Source organism: Urocitellus parryii, unplaced genomic scaffold (assembly GCF_045843805.1).
Source record: "Urocitellus parryii isolate mUroPar1 unplaced genomic scaffold, mUroPar1.hap1 Scaffold_108, whole genome shotgun sequence".
Classification (NCBI taxonomy): Eukaryota; Metazoa; Chordata; class Mammalia; order Rodentia; family Sciuridae; genus Urocitellus; species Urocitellus parryii.
This window is the reverse complement of record NW_027551840.1, coordinates 600,555-616,426: the sequence shown is the minus strand read 5'-3', so window position 1 is coordinate 616,426 and position 15,872 is coordinate 600,555. Positions and strand designations below refer to the sequence as shown.

General features: G+C 48.3%; 1 pseudogene; it reads right to left on the bottom strand.

Annotated features, from left to right (window-relative positions):
• Positions 1-745: 745 nt before the first annotated feature.
• Positions 746-1,977, bottom strand: LOC144251568 (26S proteasome regulatory subunit 7 pseudogene; annotated as a pseudogene).
• Between the last annotated feature and the right edge of the window lie 13,895 nt (positions 1,978-15,872).

Genomic DNA, 15,872 nt, shown 5'->3' with positions numbered 1-15,872 from the left:
GCTTTTGCTAAGCAAGAACTTGACACCCAACCCCCAACCAAAACCTCCAAGAGATCTTCTGAGTTCTTCTGAAGCTGTTGCAGCCTGTAGTGAGTCTCTAGAAAACAGTCCAGGATCGGGGAGCAGGCATGAGACTCAAGTACTCAGTGGAGTTTTCTGTATAGGGAACCAGGCTTACCAGAGGCAGCAAACTCAACCAGGATCAAAAGAGATACTCATCCACACACAGCAACTTCTTCCTGCTCTCCATGAAGTTAAGAAACTGGCTCTGAATGAAGAGATCAAGACAGAGACTAGGGCAGCAGTGAGAGCACTGAGCAGACTCAAGACAATGAAAAGCAAGGTCCAGAATGCTCAGATTTTAATGGTGATATCAATACATTGTGAAAACAGACATACAGAGTGAATCAAATGAAAACTCAACAAAATAGCCAAGTGTATGGCACACCTGTGATCCCAGCAACTCAGGAGGATGAGGCAGAAGGAATGCAAGTTCAAGGCTACCCTCAGCAATTTAGTGAGGCCCTGTCTCAAAATTAAAAAAAAATTAAAAAGGGGCTAGAGATGTGACTCAGTGGTTGAGCACCCCTGGTTTCAATCCCTGGCATCAAATAAATAGGTTTTTTTTTTTTACAATTTTTAAACCATTTTTTTTGTGTGTGTGAGGTGGTATTGGTATTAACAAGTCTTTATAAGCTTAAGATTCTAACTGAAGTTTTCATTTGAAAGCCTTTGGGGCTCAGTTTTATGTCATGTAGCGAGGAGTAGCACTGAATTTGGCATAAGACTTAATGACTTACTTACAGCTTCCAAGAAATCCTTCTCAGTAGCAATTTTTGCCATGCTCGGATTACAAATATGCCAGCTTTTGTGCAGACACTTCTAATCTCAGCACCAGTGCTATTTGGACATTGTCATGCTAACAATTCAAATCTGATATCTCTTTCAACACTAATTGAAGGAGAATGAATCTTAAAGATGTGAGTCTGACCCTCTGAATCAGGTAAACTAAATTCAATCCTGTATCCAATATCCCTGGCCTCATCAGTGCTGGGTCTAGAGTATGAGGTCTGTTGGTGGCCATCAGCACTTTAATGTTGCCTCAAGGATCAAAAACATCCAGCTGATTAATCAGTTTCAACATTGTTCTCTGTACTTCATTGTCACCTCCAGCACCATCATCAAACCGAGCCCCCAGTGGCATCGATTTCATCAAAGAAGATAAGGCAATCTTTTTTTTTGTGCTGGCCATTTCTAAAAGTTCATGAACCATTCGAGCCCCCTCTGCAACAAATTTCTGTACAATTTCAGATCCAATAACTCGAATGAAGCAAGCATCAGTCCTATTAGCAACTGCCTTGGCTGTGCCTGGGGAACCAAACAGCAGCACACTCTTGGGAGGCTCAATGCCAAGGTTAACAAACCTCTCTGTTCCTTACTACCACCAACATTACTGTAAGTGACATCAGGTTTTTTCTCCATTTGCATCATGGTAACTGTTGCGTCAATCTTAGGAAGCAGTGGAATGTGGATTTGATACTTACTTCTGTCCACACCAACTCTCATCCCTTCTTCAATGTCAGTAGGTGCCACCTGATCGCTGAGGTCTACCATGAACTTGGCAAACTGTTTCACATTGATAATGTATTTTGGGTCCTCTGAATCAGCATTAATTATCTTTGTACACCTTGCAACCTGTAAAGGCTGTTCACTCTTGAGAGTTTGCTTATCTGCAGCCAAGTCCCAGAGTGCTGGTGGGGCCAGGCCAGTGTCAGATTCTTTAATACCAGTGAGCTCATTAATTTTCTTAAGAAGTTGTTGAATGTCATCCTCAACCTGCTTAATCTTCCATGAGTAAGTACTCTGACTGTAAGTTTTCAGCAAGGCAATACCCCCCCTTATCTAGAGCTCAGATGGCTTGTCATCCTTCTCATCCTCTTTGATTTCCCACTGATCAGCACTGAGGTAATTCAGCATTTTTAGGAAATGCAAGTGTCTTCCTTACTTTCTCAGTGATTACACAGCATCTCTAAAATAAATTTTTACAAAAATCATTTCTATTTGGCTTTCATTTCAAAATATTCCAAAACTAGAGAAGAGATGGGAACAATTGAGCTCACTGCCTTTATCCCTAATGATAGCAGCTGGCTCCCAGTGGACAGGGAGGGTAAGGGGACAGGGAACTCCACACATGACAGTTATCTGTGTGTGGAAATGAGTGCAAAGTTGTTTTCACATTTAATTCAGATTTATTTTAATTTTTTACTTAAATTTGATTTTAAAAATCTTTTTTTGTGTGTGGTGTTGGGGAGGCATCCTAGGGTCTCACCCATTCTAGGCACACCTCTGGCACCGAGTGCAGCCCAGCCCCCTACAATTTTTCTTGTGTAGGTTTTGCTTTCTATGTCTTCTTTGAAGAATTCTTTCCTCACTCCAAGATGATCTTATTTAGAAGCATGCTGTTAACAGATCCAGGCATGTAAGGATTTTCCAGAGAGCCAACTGCTCAGCATGGTTAAGAACCTGTGCCCTTGGACTGCAGCACCTTCAGGTTACTGAGAGTGGTCCAGTTCAGAATGCAGCCATCTTGCTGCATGTGCCCATGGGCACACCTGAGAAGGGTGTGTGTCCTGCCATGTGGGGTGCTGAAGTTCCGGGGTGCCACCTGGGACTGGCTGTCTGTAGCTTTCTCCACAACATCTGTACCATATTCATTCTCCTGCCTTTTGTTCCATCAGTCACTGAAGAGGAGGCATGGAGCTCCACAGAGCTATGGATCTGCCAATCCTCCTATCAGGATTTTGGTTTGGGGTTGGATTTGATTCTCCATCCTGGGGTTTAGTCCTACTTGGTACCTTTGTTCTCTATTCCTCTGTGACTCCTACTTTGTCTTTTTTCTTTTTTGTGGTGCTGGGGATGGAACCTATAGTCCCAGTCAAGCTAGATAAGTGCTCTGTAGCTAAGCCCCAGCCCCAGCCATGGCCCTGTTGTGGCTTTTGCATATTGCTTAGTATTCTAGTTTATCATATATTTAGCTTAGAGTTTTGCATCTCTGGGTCCCCTTTCTCCTTCTGTAGTACAGTTCTCAATGGGGACAGGGGTATTTAAGCCCCCCTTCTACCCAAAGGGGCCTCACAATACCCAGAGACACATATGCCTTTAAGAACTGGGGTGGAAGCAAGACCAGCAGCACCTTCCAGGTGGGGGCCTGGCACACTGCTCAACATCCTACAGTGCACAGGATGGCCTCCACTATACAGAATGGCCTTATCCCCAAAATACAATGGTGCTAACTTCAGGAAATCATGCCAGAATTACATTAGACATAATTATTATTATAATGATTTTTTTTTGTAATGGGGAGTGAACCTAGGTGCACTCAACCACTGAGCCATATCAAAGGCCATTTCTTAAATCTTATTTTGAGAAAAGGTCTCATTAAGTTGTTCAGGCTGGCCTTGAACTTGTGATCCTCCTGACTTGGTCTCCCAAGTCTCTGGGATTTCAGGGGTATGGCACCACACCTGGTTTAAAAGTTATTTTTTTAATGGTAGTAAACTCAACTGAATTTTACCATTTCAACAATTTTCCAGAATATACAATATGTCAATGACATCACATTGTCACACAACCAAATTTCAGGACTCTTTTCATCTTGCAAAACTGAAACTCTGTCCTAATTAAAGACTAACTCCCCTTCCCCCAACCCTGGCAAGCCACACTATTCTTTCTCTGAGTGTGAAGATGCTAGGGACCTCTTGGGTGGAATCACATGGTAATTGCCATTTTGAGGCCTGCTTTGGTTCATTAGCTCAACGTCCTTAGCATGCATCTGCAGCATGTGTCTGAGCCTGCCTCCATGGCAAGGCTTAGCACCCTATAAAAATGCCATCTCTCCCTCCTCCATTCACCTTTCCACAGTCCCCTGGATTCAGTGAGTTTTTTTCTCCAACTGCCTTCAAGACTATCTTTCTTTGGTGCCCAGAAGTCATGACTGTGCTGGATGTGAGTGACCTGCCCCTGTCCTTCCTGGAGTCTGCAGGCTCTATGGGGTGGTGCTCTCCATGCTGGGAAACTCAAGCATGATCCTTCTTCTTTCCTTTGGCCTCTTTCTCCTCTTTACTCACCTTGTTTTCACCCACAGGCCTCAGAAGCTCTGTTCTTCTCTTTTCCCCTCTGCAACTTCTCTATGTGAGCATGACATTTCTATTTCCCAGTTCTCCAGTTTTTGGCCCCTTCCCCCTGCTGTCTCCAGGTGGTTACTGAGCCATCAAGAAGAGTCTCCTTATCCACTTCAGGTGTCATCTTCCCACTCAGCTATTTTCTTAATACCCCATGATTTCCACTGTTATTCTGAAATCCCCCATCTGTTGGTAACATTGTCCACTTTTTCTGAAGGTCCTCTACAATATTCCTCAAAGTTGTTCTTTTAAAAAAAATTGCTTTTTAGTTGTAGTTGGATACAATACCTTTATTTAATTTATTTATTTTTATGTTGTGCTGAGGATGAAATCCAGGGCCTCGCATGTGCACATGAACGTGCTAGATAACTCTAATGCTGAGCCACAACCCTAACCCCCTCATAATTGTTCTTAACACCCTCCCTGAATCCCCCCAATTAGGCCATTTATGGGTTTTACCCCCCTATTTTCTCCCTGGCCATACAGCAGCTTCTTCTCAGTACAGGGGTTATGATGGAGAGGAGCCAGGGCTTTGCTGTAGCTTTAGTAAGACTCAGGTCATAGAAACTTTCCATCCTTTGATGGTAGGGCCACAGTACCCCTAGCAGAAGCCAGAATATGAGTGTCCACAGTAACTGGTTCCCATCTCCTGCTTCACCCTTCAGCAAGCTCTGTGCATCTAAATCTCAAAAACAGTGAATTTTCCAGTTCTTAGTCCCTCTCCCCACTGGATGGCCACTGTCTTGTACACACTGCAGGGCCCAGTGAGCCCATGATCATTTTCTCTGTACTCTTGCCTACCAACACATCCACACCCCAGGAGGACTGAGCCTCCCACACTCGGGACAGTGCACCATTCTCACAATCAGAGAGCAGAGAGTGTGGAAGTCTTCTGCTTCTTCCAGCCAGTTCTCTGGCCTGAGCCTTATGGCCAGTAAAAGGAAGATCTTGCTTTGAGCCCCACAAAAAACTAACTCACCACTCCCCACTCCAGCTAAAAGGCAAAGTCAGAGGCCATGAACTAAGGTTTGCAGTACTCGGAGCTGTTTCCTGGGACACACAGAGGTGCTAAGTGTTTGTCACATAAATGAGTAAACACAAATTAACACAGTTATAAGATAAAGAATGCCCAGTGCAGTGGCCAAGCCTGCAATTCCCATTGATCCAGAGACAGGAGGATCACAAGTTCAGGCAAGGCCAGACAACTTAGAAAGAAGACCCGTGTCAAAAATTAAAAATTTATGAAAGGACTGAGGATTTAGCTCAGTGGCAAAATGATAAAGAATCATTATTCCAAGATGTGCTTATATAAATGCAGCTTTACAACTTACTCATTTAGCCATTTTTCCTGAAACTGAGAGAAGGGGATTCCCTTGAGGGCATCCCAGATGTCCTCAGGCTGGCTCACAAAATTCTTTCTTGGAGGGGCCAGCTGCATACAGTAGTGCAGGACAGGGAGGATGCCCAGCCAGTCAACAACCCTTACAGCCATGCACCTTTGGCACAAGTTGACCAAGTGCTCTTGGAAGGGAACCAAGACCTAATGTGAGCTGTGGTTGGCTGCGTCCAACCTTCCCTGTAGTCTGATGTCCTAGGAGAGAATGGAAATCCACTTATACCCTGCAGAAGGAACATATGGCACACCTGGACCAAATCCCAGACCAGGAGACACAGGGTGGCAAGTGGGACAAGTTCCCTGGAACTGAACTGGGATGGGTCCCAGTGCAACAAGACATCACATATCCCAACAGACTCCCACTGGAGTCATATCCACCCACATTGCACAGCTGAGGGATTGAGGCCCTCAGTTTCCAGCAAAGAAATTCACACAGGGCCTAGGATTTGAACCAGACAGTCTGGTGAAGGTGGAACTAAACACAAAGCAAACTTAAAAAAAAAAAAACTGGGATTGAACCCAAAGACACTCTACCACTAAGCTACATACCCAATCATTTTTATTTTGAGACATAGCCTCCCTAAGTTGCCAAGATTGTCCTTGAACTGTGATCCTCCTGCCTCAACATCCTGAGTCTCTGGTATTTTAGGCATGTGCCACCATGCTCAGCTACAAAGCCACTTTTTAAAAGGAACAACACATGGTGTATATCCCACAGGCACAGAAATAAATGCTTCTTTTCTCAAACCCATGTACAGCTGTTTGTAGATTTCCTTATCACCATCCTTCTTTTACAGAGGACATGGAAACTGCCTGGGTCTTTAAAACTTAGGAAACCCACAGGTGCTAAGAGCTCAGGAAAGGCCACCTGATGTTACCCAAGCTCAACCCAAACAGAAGCAGAAGAGACCCTGATCCTCTGAGCACACCTCATAAGAGGTCTCCCCTACCACATTAAAGGCCATGGCTAACCCAGCAGGGGCAGTGTCCTTCAAGAGCTACCAGCACAGGTGAGACAACAGGGACAGCATTCCTGTGGGTTCTGCAGCTTTCCTAGGTGACACCTGCAGGCAGGCCTTGGCACCAATGCTAAGGCATGTTGAGCTTGAAGAGGAAGGTCCTCCCAGGAGAACATGTATTTTATATTATTCATTTATTTTTCCAGATATGGTTCCACTAAGTTACCCAGGCTAGCCTTAAGCTCTTGGGTAAAAGCAACCTTCCTGCCTCAGCCTCCCAAGTAGCTGAGATGACAGTGCTGTCATGGTGTCTGGCTCTGTGAAGCCTTTTGAAGTCAGGGTATTCAGGAGAACCCAGAATTTAACAACACTAGCAATGACACACATGCCAGGAACGTGACAGGAGCAAGTGGTGACATGACTGTGGTTTTATTTTTTCCCAAAGTGTGCTCAACCTTTCTCTGACGAGCACTTACCTCAAAACCAGATAAAAATCATGATAAATGGCTATGAAACCTCTGACAAAAACAAACATACAAACAAAAAACCCTAGGATACCTCTCAGATGTGCCCAGGGTATGGTGGAGGTTGCTGTGTAGAGCATCTTAGGAGCAGTAACTGGGGCAAAGGACGGAGCACAGTGAGATGAGTCCTTCCAACAAGCAGAGTCTGGCGTCTTCCACCAGGAAAAGGAGGACAAGATCCCTTCTCAGTCTGCTCCTCACAGGGCAGCTTTCAATCAGGGCATTCCCACTTCCTTCCAAAAATAATCCCATCTGCTTTTTCAAACACTCCCATAGGTGTTTCTTCACCTGAAGCAGGGGGTAAAGAAGAGGCATGAGCTACAGAGTGAATTCCTTGGAGGCTCAAGAACCCTTGGGTAGGCGATCAAGGCCCTATGCAGAGGAGCTCAGGGGAGGGTCCCATCTCCCTCACCTCCCCTCCTTCCAGGCATGTTGAGGTTCTGGGGCATCAGAGACACATTGATGCTCAGTCCCAAATCCTGCAGTGGGGTGGGTCCAGGAGTCCCTGGATGCTCATGAAAGCTCAAAGAGAGAGCACCAGCTCTGCCTCCAAGACACAGTGTGGCTGAAGGGGCAATGATGAGCTCCATCCATTTTTTTCAACTCTGCCTAGCCCTGGAAAGAACTCAAGATCAGTGCTGCGAGTGGGCTCAGGGGTGCAATCAGGAGGAGGAACATGGTGGGTGGGTGGGAATTTCCAAGAGGTAGTACAAAAATAGAAGGGATGGAAAGGTCCCCTGCCTCCTCTGCACCTGCCCCAGTAGTCACAGGGTCTCTTTACCTCTAGTAGGTCAGGGGACCCTGCCCACTCACACCTGAACTGCTGGGGATTAGGGGAAGCCTGATACTTCTTAGTCTCCGAGGCCCAGGCTGTGCCAGGGCTGTGCTTAGCCTTCGTAAATCATAGGCACTCGGACAACAGAATAAAGCTGCTGGAACTAGGTGAAGAAGTTTTGCAGGCTGATGGAGTTCCAGGTCTGGAGGGTGCTGAATATTCAGCCCAGCATGATCTCAGCTGTTATCATCTTCCCCTTCACCACTTTCTTCTTCATCTTATTAGTAAAGAGGTTCTAGAATTTCTCCAGTGTCCCAGGAGGTTTCATACAAATTATGCCATCATATTGATGCCAGTCTATGGGTGATAGCAAGAAAAATGTCACACTTAAGATCTCAAAACCCACCAGCCCAAGGCACCATCCCAGAAGACAAAAACATAGGGGAGCAGCCAGACACAGTGGCACATGTGAGTCTGAGGCAGGAGAACCACAGATTGGAGGTCAGCCTTAGCAACTTAGAGACCCTGTCTAAAAAATAAACAACAACAGGGGAGTTCAGTCAGATAATGAGAGGAAAAAAGGAAAACAAGAGGACTCTGGTAAACTGAGGTGATCAGAACTCACTCCATCAGCTACCATGGGCAGGGCACACCCCTGCAGAGAATAATCCCAGACAACCCAAAATGATGAGCTTAAAACCAAGTCTCTGCTTAGTCATGCAGTTTAGCAAGCCTGGTAAAGCTTTAAACATGACCAAACCCAGGTTAAATATTTATACCAAAACTACATCTCTCACTAGCAACTGAGTCTTGTTCTGGTAAATGACTTCAGAGTATATACTGGGAACAGCAACACGCACCCCAAAGAGGATGGTGTAGATAACTCGGCAGACATGAGCTACTAGCAGGTGCCCAGTACAGGGCAAGGGCTGAATTCAAGTCTTCTCTAAGGGCCAGCTGCCAAAGACACAATTATAGACCTAGAAAATCCAGTAATGTTAACTGTAAATAATTAGAAAACAAAAGTGGTTAGCCAAGCATCATGGTGCATGGCTGAACTCCAGGCAATTTAGGAGGCTGAGCAGGAGGATCAAAAGTTTGAGGGCAGCCTGGGCAACTTAGCAAAATCTGATTCAAAATTTAAAAATGAATGAAAGAGTTGGGGATCTAGCTCAGGGATAGAGCACTTGCCTAGTATGCAAAAGGCCCTGGATTCCATCACCAGCACTGTCAAAGAAAGAAAGAAAGAGAGAGAGAAAGAGAGAAAGAAAGAGAGAAAGAGAGAAAGAAAGAGAGAAAGAAAGAAAGGAAGGAAGGAAGGAAGGAAGGAAGGAAGGAAGGAAGGAAGGAAGGAAGGAAGGAAGAAAGAAAGACATATAAGGTGGACAAAGACAGCTGAGCACAATTGCCCGTAATCCTATCAATATCAGAGAATGAAACAGGAAGACTGCAAGTTTGAGGCCAGTCTCAGCAATTTAAGAGGCCCTAAACTGTTTAGGGAGATCCTTCTTAACATAAAAAAATAAAAGGGGCTGGGGACATGGCTCAGTAGTAAAGCACCCCTGGGTTCAATCCCTGGTACCAAAAAAAGCCCTATGTATAGAGAGACACACACAAGTAGCAGTAAGACAGGTGCTGAGCTGGATTCCTGAGGCTCAAAGCAGGTGCTGTGCACACTGCTGTCACATTGGTTAGCCCTGCCACCCTAGTTCTACCCTATCCCTGCCAGGTGACAGTTAGCCAGGGTTCATATGCTGATTTGGGCATAGCATCCTCTGGAGCTTCTCTTGACTCCACTCTAGCCCCTCCCTCTGTGGCACTTATCAGAGCAGAAACTCCATCTTTGCATGTGGAAATATATGATGAAGTCCAGTTTTGCCTCAAAGCTGAAGTCCTCAGAGTACACTAAATTTATAAAAATTACATGTACTGCCAGGTATCATGGTGCACATACAGCCACTCAAGAGGATGAGGCAGGAGAACCTCTGGAGCCCAGGTGCTTGAGGTCAGCTCAGAAAACATATTTTTAAAATCCTAGGCCCTGGGGAGAGCTCAGGAGAGGGCTGGGTGCCCAGGCAGGCCAGGACAGCCAGTGTCTACAGAAAGGGCCACAGAGAAAGAGCTGCCAGAGGACCTGAAGAAGTGCAGAGAATTCTTTCCAAGGATTCAGAAGGTAGAATGTGGAAGCCACCCAAGTGCCACCAGCAAAATGTGACAAGGACAAATAGCAGAGGCCAACAGGGAGGCTCTCAATAACCTGTCCTGTTTCTGGTCACCACCTGGCCGCCTCCAGGAAGGGCCAGCCAACAGCTCCCTTTTCCCTGCATTGTCCCAGAGTCTGCCCGGTACCTGGGCCCACTCTGCCCACAGCCCCAGCCCTTCCTCTGGCTTCATTCTCTCTCCTTCCCATTTCCTCTCTTGCATAAGTTAAACCACAGCAGGGGCAGCACACAGCAGAGGACCCATGAAGACCAGGCAGTCTGCTCCACACAGCAGCACCCAGGCCAGGACACAGGTTCCATGGGAGAGGCCCTTTACCTCCAGAGCACAGGAGGAAGGACTTGACACACAGGCAGCAGTTCACATGCTTGCCCGCCTTCTGCAGCTGCTTGTAGATGGTACAGTTGGAGCCACGGCCATAGTGAAGGACGTACTTGTAAAGGATGGCTCTATCCAGGCTCTGCCTGAGAATGACAATGCTGCTTTCGATGAGGGACTTATTCCCATGTAAGTCCCTGCAAATCAACAGACATGACCAGTTATCTGGAAGGATTATCTTGGAAGATTTAGTTCTCAAACACACCAGGTATGCAAACCCAAACCTATAACGGACACTGACCAAGATGGCATGTTTGGAATAGGGCTTTGTTTCCAGTTGGACAGAAAAAAGAGCCATGGAAAAATGAGACAAAGAAATGCATGCTGGCAGTATCAAACACATGCTCACCCAGGGAGCAGGGGCACCCCAGGAACTCAATGATCATCTCTAACACATACTCAGGGGACTCTGTCCCCAGGACTCACGCAATGTAGTACATCTCACAAGCGTCACTCCACTCGGGCTGTCCAAGCTCTTTTCCTCCCTTGATGAACATAGTGTGGAGCTTAGGGTGGAAGGCAACATGCTTGGGCTTGATAGAGTGGAAGTGCATGGTTCAGCCAGCTGGAAATGGTTCAGCCAGCTGGAAGAGGAAAGGAAACTCTGTGTTCACCAACTGCTCCTTGCCTGGTCCACCTCCTCTTTCTCTACTGGTCATTTTCATGCCTGGCCACTGACCACCACAAGCAGCCAAGAAGAGGAGAGGAGGGTGTGAGACTCTGGCCAGGCCAGCCCACCTCCCCTATAACCCCCTGGGCTGAACTCATCACAGGGACCCTCAACAGGCACTGATGGTCTCCTTGTACCCTGGGCCTGGGCAGGGTGGCCTGGTACCTCATGGGGACGGCCTTCATGCTGGCCTTCTGGCTCTTCTGCTCCTTCTTTATTATGGCAGCTGCATAATTTTTCGTCACTCCCTTCTGCCCTCCCCAGGTCTTTGGGTTCCGAGATGTTTTTACCTGGTTTTTCTCCAGGAGCAGCCAACTTGTCCTTGGTCTCACTCTCCTGAAATGAGCAACCAAGCCCCAGCCTGAAAGGCTCCCCCTCAGCCATGCATCTCACAGCAGCCCAGGTGGACTGTCCAGTCCTTCCAGTCCACTCTCATGGCCTCTGAGGATCCTTCCCCAACCTTGCCTGGCCTCTCCTCCCTCTCTCACTCCTGGGCTCACTAGTTCCTTCCACTGAGAACAGGCCGCCACAAGCCACTCCTGGGCCTTAGCATGCCAATCCTTTTATCTGAACTTGTCCCCTGAACCTCAAATCTCACTCCTCACTCCTTCTAGCCTCTGCTCCCTCAGAACCTCCCTTGAAACCTCATCCAGCCTCCCTGGATGAGGGGCCACCTTCCCTTGTTGTGTGGGCTCTCTCTCATCCAGCAAGGAGGTCCATGGAACAAGGTAGAGGAGAGTATGGCTGTGAAGTCACAATTCAAGATTTCTGGAGGCCAAGCAGGAAGCAGGTCCAATTTTACTTCACAGTTACCATGTATATATACTCAGGCAGCAGCTAATCAGATTACAGGCAGCCACCAATGCAATTTCTGCTAATATCCTGGCAGCAACCAATCCAGGAGTGGGCCATGGAGCGCAGGGACTGCAACCCATGGCCTCATGCCCAGGGCTGTGCCTATGGGGTAAGTGGCCTACCATTCACACACCTAGCAAAGGAGAGTGGCCTGCCACTCAGATACCCTTAACGTATGCCATGTATGCAGTACTCCATGCACTTGTCCCCACACCTTGTGGCACCACCCAGCACATTCCTGGGCACCATTCTGGTACCCCCTACCATGCTCTATGTTTTCCTAGCTCACTTCCTGTTGCCTGGCTTGACCTCAGTCTTCCCCCCTTTAGCAAGTGAGCTCCCTGAAGGAAGGCTTGGTCTCCTTTGCACTGTCCCTAGCTTTCCACAAACATGTGCCACACAACCAGACTGAAGATGGGCTGGTTAAAGGTTGCAGCAGGGATGGCCAGGAAGGCCAAGCAGTGTTCCCCCAGGCCCACCCTGGTGGGAAACCTGTACCTGGCAGTGTTCCTTGGAAGCAGGGGGACTTACTGGCAGCTCATTTGCTGACTGAGCCTTATCTTTCATTTCTTTCCCAGTCCTGTTAACTGGATTATCTGGCTCAGATATAGCATCAAATCCCTGAAGGAAATAAAGACCCCAAACTCATGGGGTCTGAGCCACAGAGACAAATGGAAGGGCTGCTCTGCCCCAAAGGCTTAAGATCAGCATTGGCCTTAATGCTGAGTGTGGGATCAACAGTCCCTTCCTAGCCCTTCAGAGAGCAAGTCCCAGCTGCCTTCCTAGACAGGGAAGCAATGTCTCACCCACAGAACACACCAAAGGTGCTAAGGCCAATCCTGTGCCAACCGCCACCATTCCCTGATACCCCAGAGGCTGGGACCTCCATGTGCTGCCTGGCCCTCTGTACTTCTTTCTGAGACTCAGAGTCTTCTTTGGACTGAGGCAGTGGGAGCCCCTAGGCAGAATCTTCAAGCTTAGGGTGGGCTTCACAGGTAGAGTTTGATAACCCAGACACCTCCTAGGAGGCCTCTGTCCCCAAAGGGTGTGGAGATGTAGAGATCCTTTCCTTCCAAGTAGTCCTGGGGTGTTTGGCCTTCTCTGAGCCACATCTCCCGTGGCTTCACCCCTGCACTGGCCAGCTGGACCAGTCTGCTGGACTTGGCCTTGGGCCACAGCTGTGTCCTGGGACCAAGTACATGAAGACAAATTCAGACCCTGGGAAATGGAAGGTGATGGAGCCAAGAAACCCAGCTCTGAGGAAGCAGCAGTGTCCTGATTCTTTCTCCTTTTGCTCTAAACAGGAGAGATATCAATCTTACTTCTTAGGTTTACTACAGCCTTCCCCACATTTCCCTCCCAATTTCCCCCCAATTTCTTGAGTACAGAAAACTTAGCTCTACTGCACCACTTACATCTGTCATCCCTGCAACTTATTTATCAGGGGTGGAATTGAATTAAGAAACCAAGAATGGCAGGTGAGGGAGCCAAGGAGCAAGAAGCCAGACAGAGAGCCTTGTGTGGAGTGGCTGGGAATGTCACTGCGAGTTCACTATTGGATACAACAACATTCACGGGCTATCCATGTGACACTTTGTAGCATATGTGCCACAAGGAAGAAAACCAGAATACAGGCAAGAAGGTAACTAAAGAGTGCAGAGGATCGGAGAGGCTGCTCCTGTGCCCTGGAAGGCTCGGGCAGCTTCCAGGCAAAGCTTCTACCTTGAAAACCAGGAATGCAGGCTTTGAGGAGTAGGCCACTGGGACACTGGGCCCAAGGGCTGTGATGCTCCAGAGGAGATGTCAATGAGCCACTGAAGGCAACTGGTTTATAAATCCTGAGCCCTGACTGTATGTGGCGAGGCCCTGATACCTAGAACAGCTGGGGGTAGACACATACCTGCCCCAGGGACCCCACTCCTGGGGTTAAACTGTCAGGAAAAGTAAAGAACTTGGGTACACCTGTGCCTGGGGTATGCCTTATGAGTAGAACCCAGGGGTGGCCTGTGGATGTCAAAGGGCAGATTTTCACAAGAAATAAAAGCTGGGAGTCAGGGTGGGCAGGTAGGATGTGCAGCACAGAATAGAAAGCTGGCACCCCCCCAAATGACCTGCCACAAAGACCAAAACCTAAGTGGGTGCAGCCACCTCACAAATGGCTCAGCTCCCAGCTCCACCCTCTCAGTGGAGGTATGAGGGAGACTGGCTGGCAGGGGCTGGCAGGAGGCTCTGCAGCCAGAAACACAGACTACCTGCTCTTCGTCTACTGTGCATGTGTCCAAGACCTTGCACAGAGCAGCCCCCTGCATTCTCCTCTTGCTGGGAAGGCACTGGACAGTGACCTGCTCACCAGGTACATCCTCTATGGCATCTACAGAAGGTCCTTAGGCCACTTCCTGTTGAGACATGACTCCTTCAGACAGCACAGGGTCACCCACAAACCCTGGAGCCCTGCCTCATCCAGGCCCAGTCAGGGAAACCTCATGGAGCAGGGTAACCAGCAACCCAGAGCTCAAGATGGCTGAGCCCAATAAGCAGGAGTGTGCAGGTGGGCAGGGCAGAAGTGTCCCCCAGGAGGGCAAATCAGGTCCTGGTCCCCTGGAGCCTCTACCTGAACACCTGGGCCCCTGCTTCCAATAAATGCAGCTGCAGAAGCACCAAAGGGAGCAGGTCAGTCCAGACACCCAAGGTTCAGCCAGGCACAGCCTCCAGAGCCTCCAGAGGCCAGGTGTGCCTCCACCAGGCAGCCTCAGGCAGCGTCTGTCAAATTACGCCAGCAAACTCTGAGGAAGGAAAGCCACTGTGGGCCTAGGGCCACTTGGAGCTTCCCACCCCACCAGCTCAGGCCCCAGCTAGGTCTTTTCTCTTACTGCCAGAAGCACAAAACCCTGAGCCTCTGGAAGAACGCAGAGCCAGAAAGCAGGAACCCACAATTCAGCATCCAGTGGCCACTGAAGAAAGGGCCAGGAGGAGGCTGGCCACCTCCCCATGGCCCTGTGCACCACAGCACTCTCTTGGGCCAGTGGAAGGATGCGTTCAGCTCTGCTAGGAAGGGCAGTATGTCCCCCAGGAAGGCAAATCAAGACCTCGTCCCCTGAAGCCTCCACCTGAACACCTGGGCCCCTGCTTCCAACAAATGCAGCTACAGAGGTACCAAAGGGAGCAGGTCAGTACAGGCACCCAGAGCAGCTGCAATTACAATTGTGCACAACCACACCTGGGTTGCCTAAGCTTTTCTCCAAAAAGATGACCAAGTGTCCAACAAGCCTGTGAAAGGTATCAGCATGCATTGGTGATTCAGGGCAATGCAAAACCTCTTGACATACCACCTAACACACACTAGGATGGCTGTGATAAAAAGTGTAAAATCACAAGTGTTGGTGAGTGGCCACAAGCCACTCACACATGGTGATTGGTTTGTGGCTCCATCCTGGCTTCTGAGGTCCAGGCCACCCCCTGGGAACATCAAGTCTTAGCTCAGAGACTTTCTCCCAGACAGCAACACCAGCTCAGGTGAAGTGTGATGAAGGCTTACTGTGGGACTAGGAAGCTGTTGCACAGAGACACCTGTGGTGTTCACCTGTGCACTTTGCTCCCAGTTTCTTTCAGGTGCAGCTTCTGCACCTTCAAACACATGTTTTAAATAAATCTACTGTGACAATACCACACACAGTGTGAAAATCATACAAAAATGGACATTTTGGAGTGGCTCTGCTAGTGTTTTGAGGTGTTGGGGCTGGAACCCAGGGACTCACAAATACTGGCAAATGTTCCACACCTAGCCACAACTCTGCCCCAAACAAACATTTGAAAGTTAACAACTCAGAGGCCTTTAGGCCACTCACAATGTCATCAGTCACCACCTGTACTAGGCTCCCACTTCATCACCCCAAAAGCAATGCTGTCTCTGCCTC